The sequence below is a fragment of the Rhinolophus ferrumequinum genome, chromosome 7, assembly GCF_004115265.2.
Source record: "Rhinolophus ferrumequinum isolate MPI-CBG mRhiFer1 chromosome 7, mRhiFer1_v1.p, whole genome shotgun sequence".
Classification (NCBI taxonomy): domain Eukaryota; kingdom Metazoa; phylum Chordata; class Mammalia; order Chiroptera; family Rhinolophidae; genus Rhinolophus; species Rhinolophus ferrumequinum.
In genome coordinates, this window is record NC_046290.1 from 44071822 (window position 1) to 44088912 (window position 17091).

A 17091-nucleotide genomic window follows, 5' to 3' on the forward strand; every position below is an offset into this window, starting at 1 on the left:
TGGAATTCAGTCGTCCAAATAACTTTTATGTAGCTTTTAATCACCCCACTTATCTTTTTCAGCCTTCCCCAGCCAATCTCTCCCCATATTTTACAATACTCGGTGTCTCCAATTTGGATGCCTTTCCCAAGTTTTATAGGCGAATGGGCTTAATTTAGTTCTTCCTCTGTAGACCTTTAGTTTTGACCTTGTGTTGTTTTGCTAAGTCATTTACCAATCTTCCACCTCCTTTTTGTCTCCATATCTTATGTTTCAGGGTTTCATTTGGCTTCTAGTCTCATAAAAGGCAGTGTTGCTGTTTTCTGTAATTCTTGTTACTAAAGGGATGAGTTTTGAGAGGAGAGTGGGGCATTGTCACTCTGCTGTTAAGTCCCATGTTCCTTGATCACTGGGTGTTCTACAGAGCTGGCACCAGGAAAGCTTGTGATAAATGCTCTTTATTCAATAAATGTCCCACAAGGCCAGTTTGTAATTATCTCTCTGGTCAATTGATGTCCTGAAGTCCTAAGAATTGGGATCATTTTGTCAAATCTCAAGGCTCAGGCTTGCTTTTGTCCAGCTGCAAGGTCAACGTTGATCCTAGTAGGACATTCTCAATCCTTGGCTGGATGGTAACCAAATATTCACGTGCCTAACAATCACCTAGGATACTTGTTCAAAAAAGAGAGAAAGAGAATAGAAAAAGAAAGAAATTCCCAGGGATTCTGAATCAGTAGGATCCAAAAGTTTACCATTTTAAAATTAGCCAGGCAAGAGGTCATCAGACTTCACTTTGATCAGCACTTATGACAACTTTCATCACGTACAAGTCAAGGGGGCTGGGCTCTCTCCTTGCACTGCTGTCCAACGCGCCTTTTGCTTTACTTCCTAATTGACAAAGAAACTTCAGTTAGAGCGCAATGTACTTGACTTGCAAAATAGTTACTTGTGGGTCTTGTTCTGTAATCATGTTACAACTTGTCCTTATTATATAATTATTTACAATTCCTAAGTTGTGATTTGATTCTAGTGCCTGAACCCACCCAACATCCCCAATGAACACTTGAGAAGCTCTGGAAACAATAATAAACCAACTCTTGCTATGTGCCAAGCATTATTCTCAGTTCTTTACACTCATTTAACCACACAATCCGAAGAGGTAGGTACTATTATTATCCTGATGTTGTAGGTAGGGAAACTGATGATTAGAGAGTTGAACAACTTACCCAGATCACACAGCTAATAAGTTGAAGAGCTGGAAGTCACTTAAGTATAATGAGCTGCCAGCTCTTTCAACAATGACCAAGGGGCTAGGGAAGGCACAAGACCCAAGCAAACTCCAAGTGCCTCATTTACTTCCACCCTTCAGCTTCCTCACTACCACATAGGGTGTCCAGGCAGAGCAGGTGGCCAGGACTAGAAGCAGTGCAGGGAGGTGCTAGCAGTAGTGGCTGTTGGAAATGCTCGAACAGTATATGTAGACTTGAATCTGGGGCGGTTGTTATGGGGTGACTCTGCCAATATTGAGTCCACAAATCTGCTGCAGCTGGAGCTTAAGTGTCTCCACAATGAAGCTAACTAAACCTAAAGTTATCAGTCTCAAAAGAGTAGTGGTAGTGGTGACAAAAACAATGGAGATGACATGCCAGAGTCGAATCACCGGGGTAATAATGCTTAGAGCAAAGCAAAGCTTTGGGGGAATGGAATTCACTCTTTCCAGGCCTCCCTTTCCCATGTGTAAAATGAACATGATAATAGTACACCTTATTTAATAAAGGTAGTGAGGATTAAATGAGCTCATCCGTAAATGGTGTAACATAGTACCTGACACAAAGTAAGTATTCAATAATTGCTAGCTATTATTATTAAATCTCTTTGCTTATTCAAGTCTATGACCCAGATGGAATTTTACATAAGAGAAAAGGATGAATAACATTGTCGAATTTCACTTTATTTTTGTAATTTGGTCTCTAACCAAAACAAGATTGTTTTTTTCTCTCTAAAATTAAAAATATCTTGATTTTTAATAAAACAAATCACGGAATCAGCCTTCTGTAACGACTGTGGCCTGTGGCAATCTCTTTTGACCTTCAGTAGTACATGTTATTCACATTGCTCACGATACTTAGCAAACAACCAGAGGTTATGTATGTGGCCTTCTTCTGAACAAACACCTCCTCTTCATTCCCCTGTGCTGGTTGTAAGATTTTGGGGGATCTCAGAGAACTGGTTTTGTATTTCTTCTTACTGTCTCCAGCGCAGGTAGGTGCCCAATATCGTCTTACGATGAACAAAAATGGTTCGTTCTTATTGGACATTCTTGTCCAACACAAAAAGAAAATGCAGTTGCGAGTTATTTTATTAAGACCTAGGCTTTCTAGCAACCCAGGCTGGATCTTGGCCTTTGACCCCCCCTGAGAAGCAGAAAACCGTTGGGGTCAATCAGCACAAGGTAAGCAGAGGCCTCTTGTGTCTGGCTGAATCCACAGGACAGTTACTTTCAGCTGCCTTCGCCTCGTCCAGGCCCTTACCCTTGACCTCTGTTGTACTACAGAAAGCCTTAGGACAGTAGATCCCCATGCTACAGGTCCTCTTTCCTCCAGGCCAGCCAGCCAGCTCTGCCTCATGATGCTTCCAACAGCACCACTTGCACCAAGGCATGAGCTTGTCCAAAAACCCTTTATCGGCTAAAATCTAAACATCCCCAAACTAAGACGGAACCACTTCTACCACCTTTCATCCCAGTTCTCCCCTGCATGAACTCTTTGCTCCACCTGGAACGGCCTATGTATTGCATCCCCTTCTCACCTGCACGTGGTAGACCTGCATCCTGGCCTTGCTGAGAGGTGCCCTGTGATCTGCCCTCCTACCTTCAGGTCAGGACTCCGGTAAAACCTCACTTCCTCCACAAAGAATCCCTCCACGGTAATTCACAGAGATCGTCCCTCTCTTAATTTGCTATGCTCACCCTTCCATACTTATTATGTGCGGCCTTCTTTTGGCAGTTGTATTTTAATCTGCAGATACATTATTTCCCCGAACTATAATGTTTGAGCGCTTGCTCTGTGCCACCTACTTTATAAATGCCTAATTAATTTATAATTTATAAGTGCCTAAAATTCATTGATGATTTTCACAACAAACCTATGAGGTGGATCATGTTACTAGCCCCACATTAGAGAACTGGGGCAGAGAGGGGTGAAATAAGGCATCTGGAGGTTGCTAAGTGGTGGAGCAGGTAGATCTAATGTCTATGTACTTAACCACCGTGCCATGCCCTGCACACAAGAGTCACTTGATAAATATTTGCTCATCAATTAATTGTTGATTTTCCCACCCCTCCTCTGACCCAGTCCTGCCTACACTAACTTTTCAGAGGGAGCCTGGCTTGGGAAAATGATCAAATGTCTTCATTATGTTGACTTCCTTGGGAGAAAAGAGTTCCCAAAATAGTTGAAACTGTGTTGTTTTGATTCTGTATTTCAGCACTATGGTTTTTTATTCCACTCTGAAATTCTTTGTTGCCAGACCCCAGATATATAGCCTGTTGCAAAGTTGTTATTTTTGATATCAGAAGGTTGGGGATGTTTCTATTTGAAACATTGTCTATTTACATTCCTCAGCCCAAAATAGTCTGAAGTGTCAGTATTATGTCTTCATGTTTCTAATAGAATTTCATGATGTTACATCAATAGTCACAAGTCATCATGAGGTATTTTTGCCCTCTCCAATTTTCGGGAAAGTGTATTATGATAATGATAAGGTCATATTTATGAAGTGCTGCCAGTATATCTTTCCCCAATATGAGAAGGAAGATAGAGTGTCTACGGAATTAAGTTGCTCAAAATGCACACGAACGAGCTGCCCTCATTAGAAATGGTTCTCACAACTCCCTTATGATATAGTGTCATGAATCAGTCACTCCTTCTTGTTTGATCCTGACTCCCCAAAAGAAAACCATGTCTCCAAGGGCATGCCTGTGGCTCTGCATGAGCTCCTTCATTTTCTCCTCACATTATTACTGAGATAAAGTCTAGTTACAGTAAATAATATCAAGGACAATCTGCAGAAGAAGTCGTATAAATTCATCTTGATGGTGTGTGAAGGGGGTGGAGAGAAGTTTGCTGCCAATCCTTGTCACATCTCAACTCGGTTTGCCTGATATCTGTACGCTTGTGACTTTACAAAAAAGCCAATAAAAATGCAGAGGGTGGCTTGTTTGTGTGTGTGTGTGTGTGTGTGTGTGTGTGTGTGTGTGTGTTTTCAAGCAAATGTATCAGAACTTATACATTGATATCAATGTGTTCTTAAAAATAGTCACATTGGGAAGTTGAGCACTCGATCCCCAAATCCTGTCATTGCTTACATATTCGTTACTTCCTTTTGGGAGCTGTATTCAGGATAGGATGTCATAATTCATCGCCCACATTGGAGCACTTTGAGAGTGACAGTGGGTACTATTAATAATTAAGTTAGGATAACCGGCCAAAACCCAGTCTTCCCAGTCTTGGGCAACTAGGATGGGTGATCGCTTTGCTCTAGAGCCACAACAGAAAATCAATTTTAGTCATTGTTTGACCAAAATGTTCTCACTCAGCTTTTCTTTTTCTTTTTCTTTTTTCTTAATAAGACTTGAGTTGTGATGATTTTTGGTTATCTACAGAAAGCAAGTCTTTCTGAAAAGATAAAGACTTCCCTTCTGTGATGATAGTCAAAAGAATGTGCTTTTGGTTTTAAAGAAATTCTAAAAGTATTTCTATCAACGGCAGCATCTTTGTAATATGTCAGCTCCAAAGGGGAAAGCCCCGCGATGTACGTGCACATGCTTATTAAATATCACATACACTTGCACCTTGGGCTTGAGAACCCCCAGTCTTATTTTGGACCAGCAGTCAGGACATCTCCTTGCCTTGTTCCCTGCCAACTCTTCTCCCTGAAGTGATGGCTCTGATTTTCCTTATCCCAGAAACAGTTTTTTTTTTCTTTTTGTTTTTTTTCTTGTTTTTTTTAGCACATGTGCTAGACACCTTTGCTACAAACTCCTCTACGGACTTTTGTGGTACTTGCTAGTCTCCCTCTTTGTTATCATTCTAACCTTAAAGCTTCCACAGTAGGACCTTGTACTGGAGTAAATACAAGGTCAGGTCCGAAAGGTGAAGGTCAGCTCCTCCATTCATGTGCAACCTGAGTAAAGCTGGGCCCCCTTGGGGTCAGTCTCAGCAAGGACTGTATCCAAAATAAAGACAAATCTGACTCCGAAATGACCTTAAAGTAAAGGAGAAAGAGAAAATTCCACTGTAGTTGTACTGCCCAGAGAATGCTCACAGGAGAGCACTGTGAGACATTTATAAGAATGTCAACCACAACATTGTTTGTTTTAATAATTGTGATAGACAAAATAATGACATTCCTGCCCTGTCTCCCTCCCCCCAAAGATATGCACATCCCAATCTTCTGTGAGTATGTTGGGTTACCTGGTAAAGGGGAAATATGTTTACAGATGGAATTAAGGTTACTAATCAACTGACCTTGAGATAGAAGGATCATCCTGAATTATCTGGGAGGGTTCTTAAAAGTGAACAAAGGAAGCAAAAAAGGAGAGTCAGAGAGAGAAAAAGATGTGACAATGGCAGCAGAGTCAGAGAGATGTTATGTTGTTGGCTTCAAAGATGGAGGAAGGAGACCTGGGCCAAGGAATGAGAACAGCCTCTAAAGGCTGGAAAAGACAAGGAAATGAATTATTTCCTAGAGCCTCCAGAAACGAATGCGTCCCTGCCAATACCTCGATTTTAGCCCAGTGAGACCTGTGTCAGACACTGGAACTACAAGGCTGTAAGGTAATCAAGTTTTGCTGTTTTAAGCCACTAAAGTTGTGGTAATTTTGTTAGGGCAGCAATGGAAAACTAACAGTAAAATAGCCCAATGAGGAATACATAATATGTATAGTATTCGTTGAAAAAATGTGGTTTAGCAATTAAAAGCAAATGAGCTAAGACAGAAAGTAAAATAGGGGATACCGGCGGCTAGGGAAAGGGGGTAATGGGGAGTTATTGTTTAATGGGTACAGAGTTTCTGTTTGAGATGATGAAAAAGTTCTGCAAATAGATAGTGGTGATGGTTACACAATATTGTGAATATACTTAATACTAACACTCTTCAATGGTAAAATGTATTCTGTATATTTTACTGCAATAAAAAAATAAGAGTAAAAAATGAATTAGCTAGATCTATATTTTTTGATAGTAATGGAGTTTAAAATAATGTTTTAGAATGTTACTTATAGTTAGTACAATATAACAATTATGTAAATTAAAAAACCACAGAACAGTGCTTTATATCATTTAGAGCTATGCGTGTAGTAGACTGATACAAGTCATGACAGTAGTTGCCTGTAGGGAGAGGGGAGGGAAATGGGACCAGGGAAGACACAGGGACATTCAACTTTATCAGCAATCCTTTATAAAAAAAAAAAAAAAAATTAGGAAAACATGCAATATTATTAACAGTTATGAATTGTGGTGGTGAGTACATAAATATTGGCAACATTATCCTTTGCAGCTTTCTACTATTTTCTCCAAATTAAAAAAAAATAATAATAAAAATGGAGGTTTTACTGAAGGTCTCTTGAGAAAGCTGAAAAGTAGGAATGAAAAACAAATCGCAGCCACAGCTTCCTAAGATTCTCCTTACATACCTCTCTCCCTATATCCCAATGTTCCTCTCCTCTCTCTCCCTTCCTCTCTGTCCTTTCATTGTGCCAGTTCTCTCCCTCTCTCCTTCCCACATGAAAAAGTAGTCTGCTCTACTTTCAATCTCTGCCTTCTCTTATTCTGGGGACAAACCTGGGAAGATGTGGGCAAATATAATAAATGGGGATCTGGTAGCTGGCTAAGCCAGCAAACCAAGCCAGCAAATCCTCCTTCCTTAGACAGAACTTCTTAAATGTTAATGCACTTTGCAAGCACCTGGGGATCTCTTCGAAATGCAGATGCTGATTCAGTAGGTCTGGTAGGGCCTGGGACTCTGTGGGTCTACTGAGCTCCTTGTTGATGCTGCTGGTCCACAGACCACACTTGTAGTAAAGAGCACTTGGAAGTTGAGTGGATGTGTTGGGAAAGGAGTGGGAGAGGAAATGGCTAGTAGGAGCCTGCAATTACAACTTAGCATTTTTGCCCCTGTACTTCTGGTCACACACAGTCTGACACCCAGTGACCCCAGCAAATACCCATTGTAGTCTCTCAATCTCCGATTTTTATCACTTCCTTGAAACTTACTTTCTATACTTGCAAATTAAATCTAAACATAGTGTTAGGCTCTGTATCAAAAAGAGGCAGGTGTTATCAGCAGAAGAACATTTAAAATAATACACTCAGGTTGTCAGAAGGCTAGGTATTGTATTCTGCTATTTATGACCCTGATTCTAAAAACAAAAGAATGGAAAAGGTAAAAATTATTGCATTTAATAGTATTTTCATTAGTATTCTTCTAACAATGAACTGCTATTCATTTATAGACCTATTACAATAATCTATAGATTATTTTCATCACTATAGAATGTTTGTTTCTAATGGCTTTAATGTCTAGGACAAAGCCAGACACAGAGACGACGTACCAAGTGATGTAGGAATCCCCAATAAACTTAACTCATTTCCCAGCCTCCTCATTTCTAACCACCTGAGCTGCTGTGACCTGAAGCTCTTGGCCATTTTTGTCTAAAGGATAAAATTTGTAGGGTGACAGATTCCACCTCACCAGAGGGAAAAGTTCTGAAACAATAACTGCTGTTTCATGTACACACGAACCTAAATACAGAAACAATCTTATATAGCACTTATGATATGCTGGACACTCTTTTAAGTGCTTTTAAAGTAGTTAATCCTCATAATAATCCTAAAATGTAGGTAATAATATTATTTCCAATTGACAGATAAAAAAACCTAAGACATAGAAGGTAAGATATCTATGAGTCACATAGCTAGTGTCAGGCAGTATATTTCTAAAGTCCATATTCTTATCCACCACAGTTGAATAGATTGTATTTTAGTTTGGGCTTTCCCTCAAAATTAAAGCCAGAGGCAAGGGCTTGAAAGCAAGCCATTTACTTGGGAGATGATCCCAGGTAATAGAAAAGAGAGAAGGGGATGGGGGAAGTGAGACAGGAAAGAAAGAGGAGCCAATATAAGTAATTATTATCCAGAGACCTCTGAGAATCTTGCAGAAAGCCTCCCAGAATCACTCACCTGAAGGAGGGTAGGCTACAACGCTGACGCAGGGCAGTGCCCATTGATTGAGGGTTGTCCCAAGGCTGAAGCACCGCCCTACTTCTGGGCTGCACTTGCACGGTAAGTGGTTTGGGAGAAGGTCATGAGCAGATGTTGAAATATGTGGGGCACCCAATAGAGGTGAGACACCATCAGCTCAAGGTGAGCCTGGTCTGGGCTGTGGCTGAAATCAGACATGGGGGAGGCGATGTGACAGGACTCCAGCAATATTCACTAGGGACTGCCTCCGGAAGCGGTTGCATTCAAGGGTGAAAGACTGTTAGTGGCAAATATTGCAGAGAAGATTTGAGTAAGTAGGTTAGATAATCCTTCCATGTATGAAATCCTATAATTCTCTAAGTAAAAGTTCATAGGGGCCACTTAGACACCTAATAAATAGGTTATGTTGCTAACATTATAATTATGAAGAATAGTGAGAAGTATAATTTAAAGAAATACTGTCAATAGCATCCAACTTCTTTTCATCAAGTTAGGAACTATTTAGCCATGACCCCAAGAGAGTAATACTTACAATGGAGAAATAAATCTTTTTGAAATATGTGTTAATGTATTCTGGCTTTGGTGAGTGGGATGGGAAAAACTGCCTGAACACTCTCCACCAGGGGCCATCACGACTAAGAAATGAGATTCCCAATCTTCTAACAATAATTTCCAGGTCAGTAATACCTATTCACACAGGAATGTGAATATATGTTCTCTGCTCAACAAAAGCTATCAGTTAACAATGGGCTTTTGGAAAACCTGAACTTGACTTCCTGTGCGCAATCTCTCCTATAGATCTTGCTGAATTCCTGAGTACCAGAAGGATACTTGGTGAAGACTCAGTTTTATCCACTGACTCACAGTTGTGGTCAAGGCTGAAGAAATTCTGAGTCTGCCGCCTTCAGGCCACTGGCCACTTCTAAGTTTGGAGGTTTCATGTGGTCAATTCAGGGAGATTTCTGAGGCATCACATGTTAGGGTTGTGGGAAGTGGGGTTCGGCTTGGGTCACATCAAAGTCTGGCTCACTCAGCCCAGCCTAGTCAGCTGGTCAGAATTTGGCACTGTTGGTGAAAGCATGGAGCAGAGGTCAGCTTTGTTGGTTTGACCCCTCAGTGTACCTGTTATCTTGGTACAATTCCATGGCCACAGAGTGTAGCCTCATTCCAAGCAGTGGTCTCCTACGTGCCTCCTTCCTGGATCAGACAGGGAACAAAAGAGAGACTGTGGAAGAGTCTATGCACATTCATTATTTCTACTGGGGGAAACCTCAGAACTGTTGGTTGTTTTCCCAAAGGCCCAAACTAACAATTGGAAAGCATGTGAAGGTCAGTCAATGCTGGCAGAGAGTGTTATAGTGAAATAAGGGCAGTGCTATTTTCTCTGTATTGTTTTTCTCTGTAAGTGAAAATCACCAATACTTACTTTCCCTTTTTTGTATTTTTAATCACTGGTGAATTTTCCCTTCAGTGATTTGGTGATTATATTGTCTCCCTGCTGCTCACTGTCAACACACCCTTCCTTCTCAAGAAATGGAAAAGAGGAATGTAATTAGACTTCAACAGGGGCCATGCATATACAATATAGAAGAATTATAGTCTCTAGGGACAGCAAATTGTGTTGTGTGTCCTCCTCTGATATGCAGGAATCTTGCTTTCTATTGGAAGAGTCCATGAGAAGAAAAACGATAATTCTAGATGGCCACGTGAATTGGTCAGAATAAAGGGCTGTGGTTGGGAGAATTCTTGCCATTGCAAAGGACAGAAAAGCCATTCAAATCAGCTTAAGCAATTATGGGAACGTCTTTCTCACATCACTGAGAGATTCAAAGAGTCAAGCAGCTTTGTGCCCAAGTGTATTCAAGGACGCTAATGAGGTCGATACGATTCTTTTTCTTCACCTCTTGGATCTGCTTCCTTCTCAGTAGCTTCATTTTTCTTCCTTCTTTCTAGTGGTAAGATGGCTGTTGGAAGTTCCAAGCTCAAATATCTCAAAATGTGTTTGTAGTACCAGAGAAAGAGAGAGGCAGTCTTTCCCAGAGCTCTGGGAAGTCTCAGGAAGCCCTCTGAGTGGGCTGGTATGTTAGTCAGCATAGGCTGGTTATGCTCTGGTAACAACTGATCTCAAATCTAAAGCTCGACATCGTCCTAGTTTGCGTCTTGCTCATATTACATGTCCAATGTGTGTCACTGGCACCCAGGATGATAGACACTCGACCATTTTGAGGCTGCATCATCTGGAAATTAAGATTTCCTTTATCGCTACAGCATGACTACGGAATTAGTCAAGGATTTTTCACTGCTTCAGCTCCGAAGTGATGAATATGATTTCCTCCTCCTTTTATGGGCACGAAATAGCCACATGGCCCTGCCTCACTGTAAGGTGACTAGGAGTGTGAGAAAGGACTTAGAATGTTTCAGAAGCATCACTGTCCCTACCACACCTAGCTTGGGCCATATGCCCATCTTCAGGTGGGACTGTGATCAGAAGCTTAAATGCTTACGTTGCTAGGCCTAGGCCGTGTGCCATCCCAGGCACCAGTGAGAGAGCTCAATGCAAACTTCAGAGATCCAGCAGCCCCAGGGCTGGGTCAAGGTCTGACACGCTGCCTAGTCTTAGCCTTCAGAGGTGTAAAGCCTCAGGAAGCATAACTCAGCCACGTTTCCCCAAAGTGAAATTTCCATCCAAAGTGGAGTTTGGTGAACTGGTCACAGGGTGATGACTGAGAACACAGAGCTTGTGTCAGCTAAAAGGGAGAGGACATTGAGATCCCTGGAAGTTGATTCAGATCACATGCCTGGGAAGGCTGCCAAGGGAGGCTGATCACAAACACTTACCAAATGGCCAGGAGGAGGCAGTTCAGTGGGTGAGGCTGCTGTAAGTCCAGCACCTGACCAGGCCTACTTTTAGCAAAGGTCCTGTCCATCGTCTGCCCTGTGGAAAAAGGGGGATAGTGTGTGGTAGGCAGAATAATGATCGTCCAAAAGTGTCCACAATTTAATCCCCAGGAATATGTTAGGGAATGGGGCAAAGGGAAATTAAAGTTGTTAATCAGTTGACCTTGAGATGGGGACATTATCCTGGACTGTCCAGCTGGGACCAACGTAATCACGAGTCTTTATAAGTAAAAGAGGGAGGAAGGAGAGAGAAGCAGAGAAATGGCAGCATGAAAAGGACTGGACCAGAATTTGCTGGCTTTGAAGATGGGGACCATGAGCCAAGTGATGTGGGCCCCTAGAAGCTTGAAAAAGCAAGGAAACAAATTCTTCCCTAGCACTTCTAGAAGGAAGGCAGCTTTGCCAAACCTTGAATTTAACCTAGTATGACTTCTGATCTCTAGAACTGTTAAATAATAAATTTGTGTTGTTTTGAACCAGTAAGTTTGTTTTACTTTGTCATAGCAGCAATGAAAAACTATCACACTATGGATCAGGATTTTAGCAATCCCCATCCCATCCCAGAAAGTACATATTATAGAGGGATTTAGATATGATGAAGGACCTCAGGAGCAGGACAGAGCTGTGGACACCTCCTAGGCTGATCTCAGAAAATGAAAGGGGCCAGAGGCTGACAAGGAGGGCAGATGCTATGGTTCCTATGATGGAGAAGTGGACCAAATCCAAAGAGTACAGGGAACAAAGTTCTTCTTGGCCTACTGAGTTCTTCCTACAGTTAGGGTAGTCCAGAGTTTGGCCATCATTTGAGTGCCATTTTTATTCGAGATACTAACATTGAATTAGAATTTACTAAAGTCAAACCGAAACACAAACAACTGGATGTTTTCCCATCAGTATGAGGTGGTAGAACACTGCAAAAACTCAAGTTTTACAAGCCAAGAAACCAGGGTCAAACTCATAGACTGAGTAGTAAATGATCCCAGTAGAGAGCCATAGACACAGCCTGGCCTTTAGAAATAATGCTAATAATGCTCACAGAAGTAGACCTTCATGAGGTGCTCTATGTCACGGTTGAATGGGAAAAGAAGACAATTAGGAAAACAATATTCCTTCACGGTTAGCTGGTGAGTTTCCACATATACCCATGCACATACAGTCATAGAGACAGTTAAAACGTTAGTTTCCTCAATCACCTTGGCTGCCAAGAAGAAATGAACAATAGTAGGAAAGGTTTGCCTCCTTCAAAATAAATAAATCTCCCCCTCCCACATCTGAGAACCGACTCCCTGAGCAGGTAGAATACAAATAGGGCCAGGGGACGGAGGCTACAACAGGTAGTCATGGGACCCAGGACTCATCGCTGCTCTGAGGGAAAGTGCAAGTGAGGGTTGTGATCATTTCATAGGGGCTTGGTAGTCTGTGTGCTGTGAGCTAATGGTCCCAGTCTTGTTCTTCAGCAAGCACATGTTCACCTTAAGCTTGAACTGGAATGCTTGTTAGTTATCTGTTAGTTATCTGTTAGTTAGTTATCTGGATATCTGTTAGTTATCAGCATCTAAGTCATCCAGAGCAGACAAACCACTACAATGTGTGGATCACATTAGCATCCTTCCTGGCAATTACCCTTACACGGCAAAGGGCAGGACTCAACTTACTTACAGAGGCCAAAGTATTTTCATTGGCCCCACCAAGAACAGCTCTTCTTCAGGACACCTGAGACGCTTGGCCATCCCTGCCAAGTACACACTATGCCTGGTTTATGGGCGTGAGAAGGCTTCATGACTCCAGGCCTTTTGTTACCAGATTTTGCCAAGTAGACTTTTGTGAACCTAATGCATGTGGTAGAAGAAACTCACATCTATAGAGCATCTATTTGCCAGGTGCTCATCTATTATCTAATTTAATCACGCAGCAACACTAGGAAGTGGATACTGTTAGTCTCAATTCAGAACCTAATAAGGTGTAGTAACGTGTCCAAGTTGCACAGAGAGCAAGTAGCAGTGTCCACGTCTTCTCATGACCTCCTTGGGCCACTCTATTTGTTAGGTACTGAGGTCTCTTTTTAAAAATTCCCACTCCTCTTGCTGATTTTCTGTATGATGCAAATAAACTTTCTTTCCGTCTCTGGGATACAATTCTCTAATAATTGAATATGAGAGAAGATAAGAGCTTGGGCACTTTGAAGATGAATGACATCAATTCTAGTATGGTCAGGTAGCATGAACTCTGAATTTAGTTTCAGATGACTGGTGTGTGAGTCTCAGGTTTTCTCTTGAAAAATTTTAAGGGTAAACCATTTAATCTTGCTAATCTTTAACATAGTCACTTGTGAAATGAAGAACATAATACCTACCTTATATCCACGAGATTGTTATGAGGATTGAATGGAAAAATAGATGCAAAATTTCTATTTACTTGTAAAGTATTTTGAGTTCACAGAAGAAAGAAGATGCCAATTAAAACCCTGCATTGTTATTTTTGAAATCATAAGGACCAGAAGTCTATAGCTTTCAAATACTCCATTAACTTTGGAAATAAGTTCTAGAGTACTAATCATAATATTAGCTACCATTTATTGAGAGCCTCTCCTGCATATATTATTTCTAATCATCACTTCTCACCCTTTCAAGCAGATATTATGGCCCATAATTAAAACTTGAGAAATGAAGACTCAGAGGTTAACTAACTTGCTCAAGTAAGAGGCAGAAGCAGGATGGGAATCCTTGCATGTCTAACCCAAACTCTGTGTTCTGTGTGTGGGATTTTGTAGGGAAAAAAACTACCAACATGTTATTAATTTATAATATTATTTGTTTATTTATAAATGTACTAGTTTACGTAGAACAAATATATAGCTCGTGGGTTTGTCTTATAGCGTTTTCACCAATTCCTAATTGCTGTTGAATTTTCTGCTGATCCTGCATTTCTGTTCTCTCTCCTTTTTAACTTGGATACAGAGACAAATGTTATGCACAGGATAAAACAGGTCAGATCCTGCCAAAACCAACATATTCAGGAGATGAGGTGGTCCAAGCTTGTGTTCCCACTAACCCTTGCCCTGGTCGGCCCTGGCAAGGGGATGCCTGTGTTCCCCGAGGTCAGGTTGGTGAGCAGGGCAAAGGGCGAATTTCATGGCAGATGAGCAGGCCCATCCAGCCCTGCGTGTAAATGTTCCAGCTCCCCTCCAATCCCCAGACTTCCCACTTAGCTTTTATTTTAGTCCTTTGAACAAATGTCCACAGAAGAGAAAGATCTCAGCTACATCACGAAATGGAAATGCAATGTTGATAGGAGGAGGAATGTCTTTAGAAAGAAGCCCCACTGAGCTGCCTGCCTCCCCAATCCCAGAACTGTTTGATTTCTATGCAAGAAAGTACAGTATAGTGGTGGGAGAATGGATGGTCCGTAGGACCAACTGTTTGGGTGCATATCCCAACTCAGCCACTCTCACTTTGTGTTTAGAGGTTAAGAACCTCTCTGGACCTCAGTTTTATCATCTCTAAGGAGGAATAACCTACAGAGTTATTGGGAAGATGAAGTGACCCACGTGAAAGACCCAACACATTGAGAGACACACAGAAAGCACTTAATACATCTGTTGGGTAGGGGAGGAGGTGAGTACATTCTCACCTAAACTGGAGAAGGCCAGCTGTGTTCCAGGCCATGCACTGTGACCCTGGGATGGGCCAGAATAGTCACTCCCTTATAATGGTCCTGGTGTCACCCAGAAATGCTTTTCTAGATTTCCCGCTGAGGTATGAGCAGACTGGGCATGACTCCGATTTGAGATTCCCTTGGGAATGGCACCCATTGCCCTGCGTGTAGTCTCTGTTTAACACAATGTGTTCTCAAACTGTAGTGTGGAGGCCACTTGAGTCACACTCATCTGGAGCGCCTTTCCAAATGCACATGGCTGGGCTCCACTCAGATCTAGAGATCGAGCACCTCTTGGGCGAGAGTGGGGCGGGCATTTGCATCTTTGAGCCTCTACCGGTCCCAAGCCTGATAGAATTAACCTGGCTGAGACTGAGTAAGAAGCGTGAGGGGATGAAACTCCAGGGAGGTGGTGTAGCTAGCTCGACCTTTCTCGGAGAGCTTCTCTCACTCCAAGCTCAGTGACCCAACTACTGTCACTGAATTCCCAAGGGACAAGTATAGTCCATGCTCTGCTACTCCCACCAAAGAGCACACTGGAGGTTGCTTTCTTATAGAAAGTGAAGTTTTCGAGGCTTTTCCTTCATATCCCGGGGTTATTCTAAAAATCATAATCAAACACTGTATCAGAAGCTCTGCTAGGAGCTAGAGCAATAAGGAAGAATAAAACACAATTCATATCTGGCATGCTTATGGACAGGTGATCAATGGGCAAGACAAGGCAGTCCTTGATAAATAATTTAGACTGTACCAAAAATGTAACTGGTGAAAATGGCTCCAGTGTAAGGTATAGTATAGCTTCTGTCATGTGTAACTCACCCCTCGCATACCAGGAACTCTACTTCTGTATCCTTTAAGCAGAGAAGGGAGTAGAGCTAAATCAAATGAAGTCCTTGGGGGACAAGGGGTACATTTTTTTCTTTTTTTTGGCAGGAGGAGGCTGTGTTGTTAAAGGTCATGAGCTTTTCCCCAGAAGACTCTGAGCTCTTTGGAGAAAGAGGGGCCATGGAGGAAGAGGAAGGTCCTGGGGCTAGCTCCCTGTCAACCAGATGCAGGCACTCAGGACTCTTCTAGGACAAGCGGTAAAGATTCTGGGAAGAGGCGTCTCCCCTTCCTCCCTAACTCTAGAGGGGCTGAAGTGGTGTTGGGCACTCTCCTGAGAAAAGACCCTGACCCCTGAGTTTTATTGCAAATCAACTTCTAGACAACTGTTTAACTTTGAAAAATTATCTTACCCTCTCTACGATTCATTTCTCTCATCTACAAAATGTAGAAGATAATTTTTTACCTTACGGGTTGGTTGTAACAAATAGTACAATTTATGCGAAAGTGCTCTATAAACTCTGTTTGGTTTCAGACGACACAACTCCTATTCCTCATCAGATGATTAAAATCGGATTGTAACTTGTTCTGTCTCACAGCTCGTCACATGATGTTACTCCCATAGTGGATGTTCAGAATGTGTTACTAGCCAACACTGATTCTCTCACGTGCTACTCCTTTCAGCAATCCAAAGAAACACTTCTGCTCTGCTAAGTTCGAGGCTAGGAGGTTGGTGTTTTAGGAATCTTTTGCAAAGAAGCAAACATTTTAGAAGACCTGACATCATGAAAAACCATCCTTAACTGTCTACTCTTAGTTTCTTTAGTCAGCAGGAGCCCTGCCTTGGAAGAGGTAGGTCTGTAAATAGGAATAGTCAGGGATGGGCAAAGAAGGATGAGTGTGGAGGTGGGGACATTTCTCCCAAACTATTGCTAGTGGCACTTTCAGCTAAAAAACCTTCCAAGGCTTTTGCTCCCAACAAAGAACTCAATTCTGAGAACTGGTACATGGGATCAGCCCTATATGGCACTTGAAGTGTGTAAAGCCTTTTAACAGTGGGTCCTCACCTACTTGGCCAAACAGCCAAGCTTCCCAAAGAAATGGGTCTCTACCTGTTTTTTTAAGAACCCTATACCCACCACATACTCCTCAATGCATGTGACTTAGGCTGGAAGATTAGGGGCCTGTGACAACCTGGTCAGGTTATCAGGCCCTCAGAATCACCATCGCACAGGGTGGGGTGCAGCATAGTCCATCGTGCCACCTAACTGATGGGTCCAAACCAGCTCCTTCCTCAGATCCAGAACGTCCTTGCAAAGGAGCTTGCAAGGAGGTTTCCCTCTGCCTGGCAGTGACTGGCTGCCTGACGAGAGCTAGAGATAGCTCCTGGCAACTGTGAAGGCTGATGAGTCACCAGAGAGGTTTCCAACCTATTCTTACACCCTGAGAACAGTGGTGGTTACTGATTTGCATCAGC

At 42.2% G+C, this 17091-nt stretch overlaps 1 long non-coding RNA gene across 1 annotated transcript; it reads right to left on the bottom strand.

The window, feature by feature from the left end:
- Positions 1-440: 440 nt before the first annotated feature.
- Positions 441-8290, bottom strand: LOC117025268 (uncharacterized). The gene is made up of 3 exons (XR_004423572.1): positions 8220-8290; positions 5075-5244; positions 441-867 (listed from the first exon to the last, which is right to left on the bottom strand). It is a non-coding gene; the product is annotated as an uncharacterized LOC117025268 (long non-coding RNA).
- Positions 8291-17091: the final 8801 nt, after the last annotated feature.